Genomic DNA, 11,002 nt, shown 5'->3' with positions numbered 1-11,002 from the left:
TAGGTAACTCAGGGGGCCATCTTATCCCTTACCAGCTAAACGGCTAGGTAACTCAGGGGGCCATCTTATCCCTTACCAGCTAAACGGCTAGGTAACTCAGGGGGCCATCTTATCCCTTACCAGCTAAACGGCTAGGTAACTCAGGGGGCCATCTTATCACTTACCAGATAAACGGCTAGGTAACTCAGGGGGCCATCTTATCCCTTACCAGCTAAACGGCTAGGTAACTCAGGGGGCCATCTTATCCTTACCAGATAAACGGCTAGGTAACTCAGGGGGCCATCTTATCCCTTACCAGCTAAACGGCTAGGTAACTCAGGGGGCCATCTTATCCTTTACCAGCTAAACGGCTAGGTAACTCAGGGGGCCATCTTATCCCTTACCAGCTAAACGGCTAGGTAACTCAGGGGGCCATCTTATCCCTTACCAGATAAACGGCTAGGTAACTCAGGGGGCCATCTTATCCCTTACCAGATAAACGGCTAGGTAACTCAGGGGGCCATCTTATCACTTACCAGCTAAACGGCTAGGTAACTCAGGGGGCCATCTTATCACTTACCAGCTAAACGGCTAGGTAACTCAGGGGGCCATCTTATCCCTTACCAGCTAAACGGCTAGGTAACTCAGGGGGCCATCTTATCCCTTACCAGCTAAACGGCTAGGTAACTCAGGGGGCCATCTTATCCCTTACCAGCTAAACGGCTAGGTAACTCAGGGGGCCATCTTATCCCTTACCAGCTAAACGGCTAGGTAACTCAGGGGGCCATCTTATCACTTACCAGATAAACGGCTAGGTAACTCAGGGGGCCATCTTATCCCTTACCAGCTAAACGGCTAGGTAACTCAGTGGGCCATCTTATCACTTACCAGCTAAACGGCTAGGTAACTCAGGGGGCCATCTTATCACTTACCAGCTAAACGGCTAGGTAACTCAGTGGACGGAGTACCAAGCCCAGTGTCAGGAAGAACTAAGTTCAAATATGGCCTCAGTTATTTAGGAAGCTGTGTGATGTCTCTCCTATCAGCGTCTCTAAAAGTGACTGAATATCTGGTCTCGGTGTTCTAATCTTTGTCCTCTGGCTCTCCTCCGCCCTTGAACATTTCTCTGTTCCTGAAGCTGCCAGGTGGTCCAGTGGATAGAGCGGTACACTTGGAATTAGAAAAATCTCAGTTCAAATCATGTCTCAGATCTGTCCTGTTAGGGAAGCAATTCAGCCTCTTTGTTCTCATGTGTAAAATGGGATAATAACAGCACTTTTCTCACGGGGTTGTTGTGAGGGTCAAATTAAATAATGCAGGTACAGGAAGATTATTGCCCAAACCTTCTGACGCTATGCAAATGCTAGCTCTGTGTGTGTGTGTGTGTGTGTGTGTGTGTGTGTGTGTGTGTGTGTGTGTGTGTGTCCTTTGAGCAAACTGAGGCAGCTTTTCATCTGCTCTAATCTATGTCTCTAACTCTTGGCTTGTTGGCTCTGTGCTGATCTTTGAATTATTTTCCTAGAGTGAGGGGCTTGGAGGTAAGAAGCACAGGTGAATTCTTTCTCAGCTCTCACCCCTCTGGGAGAGCCTTGGCAATGGTCAAAAAGCCTGAAGGTTATTTGCAACTGAAATAAAATTCTCACCTGTGAAGTCAAACTGGCCGAATCCTCCACCTTCCCCAGCCCCAGCCAACCTGCCTGCTACCACCTCACCCCCCCTCCGGTAACCCTGATTTCCAGGGTCCCGATTAATCTCTCCTGTGCACACGCGCACAAGCACACACACAATCAGCCTCACTTTTCCTGCCGCACTCCTGAATGATGGCTTTTCCAAATGGCACCACGTTTTGTCCTGAGGGGGCTAATGGAGCTGCTTCCTGGCTCCAGGAATTCTAAGTCATCTTGCCCAGGTCGTGGCGGCCCCCTAGGCTCCGGATCCTAGGCTCTGCCTTTCCCACAAGTTAGCATCTGGACCCCAGTCTCTGACTTGACCCTTCCCTTCCCTTCTCTTCCCCAATGGGCCCAGCCTGGTCTGCTTTTCCAATTCACTCCCCAGGAAACTTTATAGCCTCTTCCTCCTCTCTGCCCCCTCCTCCCACTCTTCCCTCCTCTCCAAATCCTCCCTGGCCCTCAACACCCACCTCCAGACCCACCTGAGAGGTCAGAGGATCACAGGATTTAGGGATGAGAGGGGACTTAGAGACCAGCTAGTCCAGAGGTTCATCACCTTTTTGTGTGTCTTGGACTCCGTCTCAGAATAAGTTTGGTGCCTGGATTCATTTTTGAAATAAAAATGTAATTTTTTGCCCATTCCAGAAATCATTTTATAAGCCACCCTTTAATTCATCCGATCCCCTCATTTTATAGATAGGCAAACTGAGTCCCAGAAAGAGAAATCATTAGCTCAAGGTCATATAGTCAGTAAGTTCCCCTCATTTTCATTGTACTTTAAGGTTTATAAGTTTTCCTCATAGTGTTTAGTAAACTCTAGCTGCTGACTCTCAACACCCCGAGAAGTAATTAGTTCAAGCGTTACACCCGTTTCCCAGATAAAGAGACTGAGGGGCCGCTTATTCAGGCGCACAGGAAGACTCTGAAAGGGGATCCATGAGCCCCGACTCCAGGCCCTTTCACCATTCCGAGCCCATCAGCCTTCTCAGTTACCCCTAGGCTCCGACCGGATAACCCCCAGCCTCATCTCCGACTCTGTCTTCTCCGTTAATGGTTCTAGGAATGAGTCTTGTTTCCTCGGAGCCATCCATGTTGTAAATCAGAGGTCTGGGCTCCTGGGAGAGGACGGGGGGCCTGGGTCCTGAGCAGCCCTCTGTCGGGGGGCAGAAAAACGGGGTCACAGTAGACCCTGCTCCTGCCTAGGAGAGTCCGGGAGATGGGGACTCATAGGCTAGCCTGCTCATTCCCTTCTGGGGGTCACGGCTGGGGTCAGGGGCAGCACTTCATTCCCCCTCCCTTTTCTCCCCATGGCCCCCGGCCCCCCACTGGGCTAGGTCCCCAGGGGGGTAATGGGAGCTGGGCTCCACAGCCTGGCCTGGCCCTGATCCTCCACTAAGATGGAAATTTCTCCCTCCGCCAGAGGAGTCTTGGCCAGCAGCCGCCTCAACCTAGAAGGACCTCCCAGCCTCCCCCCATCCCTTACCCTGCTCCCGCGGGTGGGTAGTGGGAACACGGCTCCTCGGGGTCTGAACTGAGCAACGACGGGCGGGAAGGAGGCTTAGGGATCCAGGGTCCATCCCTGCCCTTCTCCATTGTCCCCGTCCTATCCCGGCCCGGAACTCTGCCCTCGGGAGAAGTGCTAACCTACACCCGGTGGTTACCTTCTTCACAGACGGGAACGCTGAGGCTGGGAGAGGCCGTCCGGCAAGAAAGCTCCTGCTTCTTTGTGTTCTAATGCTAAGCCCCAGAGCCCCCGGGGTTCAGCTAGGAGAGGCTATGTGGTATCGCGGCCACAAGACCAAGCTCTGAGTTGGGAAGACCCGGCTTAAGTCCACTTAAAATCCTGCTGCTTCAGGCTTCCAGAACTCTGTGACAGACAAGTTACTGATTTGCAGAAGTGGAAGGAGTGTCTGTACCAGAAGCTCATTAATAGATAAAATCCCAAGCCTTTGCAACCCCCCCACACCCAGCCCCCCGCCTCCCCAAAATGAGGCTAGGATGCTACAAGTCCAGAGTTTTGCGGGGCTGTGTTGTAGGTTTGAGACATTTCAAGGGTTTAAGAGTTTAGGACTCTAGGTTCTCCTCTACCCCCACCTCCCCACGCTCCAGCTATATACCCCCATTCTGAGAACAAAAATCATTCCTAGGGCCCCCCTTGAAATATCACCAGCCCCACAAGGTAAAGCGTCCCAAGGAAATGTCTGTCCTAGAAATATACCCAGCGCACTAGGGGAGGAGGAGAGGAAGAATAAACTGTACTATCTGCAGGCAATCTGTTGCTTGCTGTGTGATGCTGGGAAAGACATGGGAAAGACACGGCTCTTTCTGGGCCTGGGATTAGTCCTAGTATTTATCCCTCAGCACTGAGGGGCCCATCGCCTCAAGAAACAGCCTGAGATAAGGCATACATTTAAAATCAGGAGGTGTTTGTTTTTTAAGGGAAGGCCTGGCTCCAAATTTTATTCTGGCTCCTGAGGGGAACATAATTGGATGGTTGGAGAGGGGTAGCTGGGTAGGAGGGGAAGCAGGTCAGAAGGAAGGTTGGTTTGTCCTTAAGAGAACAAGATGTGGAGAAGGGGGAAGGGGAGATGTTCAAACTTGAAAATAAAGAAAATCCATAAATCTATTGAGCCCCTACTTAGACATACACACTGTCTCCCTCTCTCCTTTCCTCCTTCTCTCTCTCTCTCTCTCTCTCTCTCTCTCTCTCTGTCTCTCTCTGTCTCTCTGTCTCTGTCTCTCTCTCTGTCTCTCTCTGTCTCTCTCTCTCTCTCTCTGTCTCTCTCTCTCTCTCTCTCTCTCTGTCTCTCTCTCTCTCTCTCTCTCTCTCTCTCTCTCTCTCTCTCTCTGTCTCTCTCTGTCTCTCTGTCTCTGTCTCTCTCTCTGTCTCTCTCTCTCTCTCTGTCTCTCTCTCTCTCTCTGTCTCTCTCTCTCTCTCTCTCTCTCTCTCTGTCTCTGTCTCTCTCTCTCTCTCTCTCTCTCTCTCTCTCTCCTCTCTCTCTCTCTCTCTCTCTCTCTCTCTCTCTCTCTTTCTCCCCCTGTTCTCTGCCAAGGCTTGGGAACAGAAAGATTAAGCTTCCCCCTCCACATATGGAAGAAAGGGTGCTCCTGGGACTGGGACTCTGGCTAGAGTTTAGCCCCAGGGGTCTGCCCTGTGAGATGAGCACATTCGTCACCCTGAGCTCTCAGCCTGTAGCCTGGTAGTTGGTCCGGCAGCTTGGCGTTTTGTGGGAGGACACTCAACTCCCTCGATTTTACAGATGGGGAAACAGCTTTCCTGAAGCCTCGTGGGTAAAGTTTCCCACTCTCTCTTTAACCCAGTCCCTCTGGAAGGATGGAGGAAGAACACGAAGGCATTTGTTGGAAGAGCAGGGGCCAGGAAGTCAGGGGCCCTGGATTCTAATTCCACATCTGCCGTTTACTTCCTGCCGTGACGCTGGCCAGGCCACCCAACATCCCTCAGGTTTCCCCTTTGTAACCCGACAACAGCATCTAGATCTGAGAGCCGATGAAAAGCCTCTGTTAGCAGGGAACAGACAAGCTCACGGGGACAGGAAAGAGCCAGAGGGAAGCCCGAGAGCCTGTTCCAGGCCTAGGCCTAGAATTTAATGTAGTTGCTGAGTCACCTTAAGCAAACGCTTCCCTTTTTCTGAGCCTCAGTTTCCCCTTCTGTAAAACGGAGATAAAAATCCTTGCACCTCCCGCCTCTCCCGCTGGTGTGAAGTCCCTGGAAGGGTTCTAGAAACGGGAGTTATTATTATCTGGCTGTTCCCATTCTTCATCTCTGTTATTGCTAAGGGAGTCTCTCCCCCTCCAGGCCCCAAGCCTCGCACCTCTCCCGGAGCTACTGAGTCGGAGCCGCTCTGACTGTCTCTGCCTTCTCTGCCCGCCCCCCGCAGTCCCCGGGCTGGAGAGGGTTTAAAAATAAAACATGTAAATACATTTCTCTAATACAATCAGCCGGGGCTAATGCATCCCCCTCAGGAGTTGGCCCCTCCTTCTCAGGCCCGGGCTGGGAGGCGCCTTCTGGGGATGGGGGCAGGGAGGAGGAAGGTCCCCGTCCGTCCTTTCCCTCCCACCTTCCCTCGGGCCCCAGGCTCCCGGCCGCCCGCTGGACCTGGGGCAGACGGAGGCGCCCCGACTCGCGCCCGGGCCCTGCGTTTCCCATCCGGAACGAGGGGATTGGACTAGAGCCTCCCTGAGGCCCCGTGCAGCTCTGAAGCCCATTCAAAGAAATGAATGTTTTCCTGCTGCTTTTTGCACATTGATGTGAATTTTCAGGGCCACTCCCCCCAGAAGCCTCCCTGGTTACAGAACCACAGTTAAGCCAAACAAACCCACTCATTGGCCACATCACGGCTCACCTCCGTGTCCATCATCTCCGGGCTGACAGGAGGGGTATGTTCCCGGCTCTCGGCTTCCTCTGGAGATGGCCAGGTGGGCCGGGACCTGGGCCTGGAGGCCTGCAGGAGCGAAGCTCTCGCCGAGGGGCCCCGCGCAGCCGACGTCTGCCTTCCTCGGTTTCTCCTCTGTGAGAGGGGCTCATAACGGCGCCCTCTTCCATCAGGGTTGTGTGGGAATAACTGAGACCATATGTGTAAAGCTCTCAGCCCGGTATGTAGTGGGAGCTTAATAAATGCTCATTCCCTTTCCTCTCACTGGCTGCGTTATAGATCGGGGGGAGCCCAGGGCCCCCATGGGAAAGCAGAGTTACTGCCCCAGCCCCCTCCACCCCCGTCCCGCTCCCACCTCCGTACCAGGTGTCTGGCAATGCGGAAAATGGCCTCACTTCTTACCTAGCCAAGTCAGCCTGAGACTGTTAAAGGCCAAGGTCTCACTGCACCGGAGCCACCTCCGGCCGGCCCGGTCTGGCTCTGGAGGGGACAGTGAGGCAGGCGACCCTCCCTCATTAAATACGACTCATTTGCATGTCCCAGCATCATCCCCCAGGCGTCAATGAAGGTGTAGTAGGTGCTCGCAAATGCAGGCAGACTGATCCGTCAGCTCACTGACACCTGATCTCGGACCCCCTCTGGATTCAGGACCCCTTAGGGTGTCTAAGCTGCACCAAGAAAAGGGAGAGAGACACCTGCAAGGTACCTGGCGCCTATGGAAAGAGGGGGAGGCGAAAAGATGGAGGGAGGGGGTTCATTTTGGGAGGGAACCTTGGTTCCACAACCCCCTCCCATCTGCCCCTTTCCCATGGGACTGCGGGAGAGGGTGTAGGCAGGGAAGAGAAGGAGGAGGAGGAGGATACAACTCATGTGTGACTGTGTGTGAGGGTGTTTGATCTCCTGCCTGCCCCCCCCCCCCGCAGTTCCCTCGGCCCCAGTTCCCAGGCCATCCCAGAGGAAGAAATAGAGACTTTCAAGTCCCTGTTGCCAGGGGCAACTGTTTTATTAGAATCCACATGTTGGCCACATGTATCCCACTCCACATCTGTCTGGGAGGCAGGCAGCCTCGGGGCTCTGAGCCCCAGCCACCCCCTCCCCACAGCCTTGTCACTGCCAGACTCTGGGGACCCCAAGGGGAAGGGGAGGGCCAGGGAGGGAAGGAGAAAGCCAGGCTCATGGTGCCGCCTGGAAAGCCCTGGATTTGTAGCCACAGATTTATGTCATGTTCTTAAAAGTCTAGCTCTGCTACTTACTATCCAGTGATCTCAGGCAATCATTTCCTCTGTGAGTCTCAATTTCCTTCGTTGTAAACGAGGGGAACTGGATCAGATAATCTTAAGGTCCTTCTACCTCTCGGTTCAATGATCTAGTGAGTTTATAATTGATTGGGGGATGGAGGGGGTTGTGAGAAAGGAGAGAGAGGAGAAAGAAGGGAAAGAGGCAGAGCAGAGGAAGAGGAGGGGAGAGGAGCAGGGCAAAAGGAGAAGGGGGAAAGGGGAAAAGAGGGAGAGGAGGAGGAAAGAGAAAGAGGAAGAAGATGGTGGTGTTAATGGTGACAGATTAGGGATGATTGATGATGGCTTCAGACAGAGTTGGCAAGACAGCTTTTCCCTCTGGGGTGAGGGTGATATTACATATGAATTTGAGTGTACAAGTATGTCTATCTGGGAGGAGGGCAGGACTCACCAACCCTTCCTACTCTCCTCCTTGGTTGGTGGCCCAGCCCGAGGAGACCCCTTTGAAGTCTTCCCTCCCCACCTCTGGAAACCAACCTCCCACCTTCCCTCCTGCCACCCCAGGTGGTATGCGTAGGCCTATGTCTTTCTGAGGAAGAGGGGAGTGTTAATGTGCAAAGAGCTGGGTGTTTTTTGCATGCACGTATAAGTGTGTGAATGTATTTATGTGGGGGGGAGAGGGAGAGAAAGACAGACAGAGACAGATATACAGATAGAGAAAGAAAGAGAGAGAGAGAGAGAGAGAGAGAGAGAGAGAGAGAGAGAGAGAGAGAGAGGGAGAGAGAGAGAGGGAGGGAGGGAGGAAAAGAAGAAAGGAGGGAAAGAAGAAGGGAGGGAGGGAGAGAGAGAGGGAGGAAGGGAGGGAGGGAGGGAGGAAAAGAAGAAGGGAGGGAAAGAAGAAGGGAGGGAGGGAGAGGGAGAGAGAGGGAGGGAGGGAGGGAGAAGGGTGATAGAGACAGAGAGAACCAATGTGTTTTCCTGCCTAGATCAGAGCTTGCAAGTCTTCTTCTGTGTGAGGTTTGAGGGAGCACATACTCATCGTTCCTACTGCGCTGCGGCCTTGCCTCGCCACGAGCGGAGCAGGGAGCACCGGCACCGTTGTCCCCCTTGCACACAGAGGCTCCCTCTAAGAGAAGGGCCTTGGGCAGGGTCACAGCTGACGGAGCCCCTCTGACGCTCGGACTCTGACAGTCCTGTGGCCTTTGAGCCTTCCTTGGCCTGCCGTGCGTGGGAAGCGGGGCCTGTGTGCCTGAGAGCCGGTTTGGATGTCAGACCCAAGGGCAGGGACGGGGCCTGGACCAGCCCTTCAGCCTGATGCTCACCCTGGCCAAGCTCCCAGGGCCGGGAGGGGAAGGAGGCAGGAAGGGCCCCGGCTCCCCCTGTGTGAGGCGGGGTCCGCACCGGCTCCTGAGTGGGGACGTCCGTGCCTCTGAGTGCTGTGGGGGGGCACACAAAGGGGCGACTGCTCCCGTATCCCTGTGAGCGCGTCTCTGTGTGTTCTGTGCCCCGTGTCACAGTGTGTGTGTGTGTGCGCCCCCCAACAGAGCCTTTTTCATCTTCCCTGACATCTCCCCTCCTCTCGGATGACAATGAGAGTGAGTGGGAGGATCTGGGAAGGGGGGGAGCAGGGGCAGCAATTACTCTGTCAGTGATGGGAGGAGGGCGGGCGGGAGCCATGTCAGGTTTCCTCTGACTCTGTTCCCCCAGATCCCCCTGAAACTTAACCGGTCCTGAAGACGCCATGGATTCCACGCCCAGACACAAGCGCACTCTTACCCAGGGACCCCTTGGGGACCCGGCCCTGACACATTCTCATGCACAGTCACCCTCACACCTAGTTGAAGCACCCTCACCTCCCCCTCAGAGCTGGAGGGGCCCAGGAGGCTCCCAGTCCCACCCCCACCCCAGACTGCCCCAGAATCCCCGCTCCAAGATCCCACGAGGGGCCAGAGGGCACTTCCTCTGGCTCTCCCCCCTAGAGGAGCCACCCAGTCTCCTTCCCTCTCTGCCAGTGGCTTCTGGTTCAGCCTTCCGAGGCTGAGAGGGCCACATCCCATCCCTCCCCCCGGGGGGCTCTCTCAGGCGGCTATGACAGTCCCCCGGGGTCTTCTCCCACTGAAACATTCCCATTCCCTGCATCCGACCGTCCCCTGGGTCTTGTTTGCTCCCTGTTTAGCTTCCTGGACAGAGTCCTCTCGATGTGGTCAGAGCTGGGCAGAAGGCACCGGGCTGTCCAGGGGCGAGTCCAGGGCTTCCTTTAAGACAGACTTTGAGGGGATTTTTCTGGCTGCCATATCACACACAAGGATATTTCTTTACCAAACTCGGTTGCCAAGGAGCCTTCGGCCTGCCACCTCGGTCCAAGGAGAACAGGAAGGTTTACATTTCAAAAGCCCAGAGAGAAGAAGGATCTCAGATACTGGTGAGGGGAAAACTCCAACTTGACCTTAGCATAGGGCAGGCTGAAGGCTGCAAGTCCTGAGCAGGAAGGAGAAATGAAGGAAAGAAGCTTTTGTTAAGGGCTTATTATGTGTCAGGAATATGTGCTGAGTGCTTTATCTCATTTGACCTTCACAACAGCCTCGCGTTGGTAGGAGCTATTATTTTCTGCATTTTACATAGAGGGAAACTGAGGCAGACAGAGGTTACCTGAGGCTGTAGGAGCAGCTAGATGTCGCTGTGAGTAATGTCAGACCTGAATTTGGGGAGATTCATCTTTTAACTGGCTTCAGACACTTACTAGCTGTGTGACCCTGGGCAAGCCACTTAACCCTGTTTGCCTCAGTTTCCTCATCTGTAAAATAAACTGGAGAAGGAATGGCCAAGAATACCCCAAATAGGGGTCACAAAGAATCAGCCTCAACTTAAAACGACTGAATAAACACAATGAGTGGAACTGACCTTCCTGACTGCAAGCCCGGTGTTCCGTCCATGTCCCTCCTAGCTTGCCTGGGTTTGGGCCACTTCCCACATCCGAAGGATCGGGCAATTCTAATCCCTACTGCAACATCGTCACAACTCCCAGCACTGACCCCGAGCTGTCTAGATTGTTACTTCAGAATACACCCTCCTCCATGAACAGGCTTCTTTTCCTGCTTCCTTCCAATCCCTGCCCTGGACCGACGGAGTTAGAGATTGGAGATGGGGAGGAAGGATTGTTACAAGCTTGCAGGTTGCTTGGGTATGATGACATAGAGAGCTCTGGGAGTGGCGAGACAAGTGTTCAAATCTAGGCTGTTACGAACTCAATGACATTGATTATATCACTTTTCTTTCATGGGCTCACTTTTCCTGTCTGAAAAATGGGACTGCATGACATAGTGAATGAATCAGGAAGCTTTCTCTCTGACTCATCCTGACAGTGCCATCACAAGCAAGCCCTTTTACTTCTCTGCCTCCTGACCAGATTTCTAAAACCAGGACTCAAGCACTCTGATAAAAATCTCAGATCTAGACCTTTTAAAAGGGAGGCAATAACTCCCACCTTCCAGGACTGGGCTAAGAGGAACAGGATTGACTTATTGACTTGATGGTAGAATGATGATGCTCATGGAGATAGTGAGCTAGGAAATAATGTCCTCCTCCTAGTCTGTTTCCTTCTTTTAATAATAACTCACATTTCTATAGCATCTTAAGACTTACAAAGGGTTTTTTTCACCATCTTGTGGGGGTGGGGAGCACCCTATTTTATCGATTGAAACTGAGAGTAAGGAAGGAGATTTTA

The sequence above is a fragment of the Antechinus flavipes genome, chromosome 1 (assembly GCF_016432865.1).
Source record: "Antechinus flavipes isolate AdamAnt ecotype Samford, QLD, Australia chromosome 1, AdamAnt_v2, whole genome shotgun sequence".
NCBI lineage: Eukaryota > Metazoa > Chordata > Mammalia > Dasyuromorphia > Dasyuridae > Antechinus > Antechinus flavipes.
Note: the sequence above shows the minus strand (reverse complement) of the source record.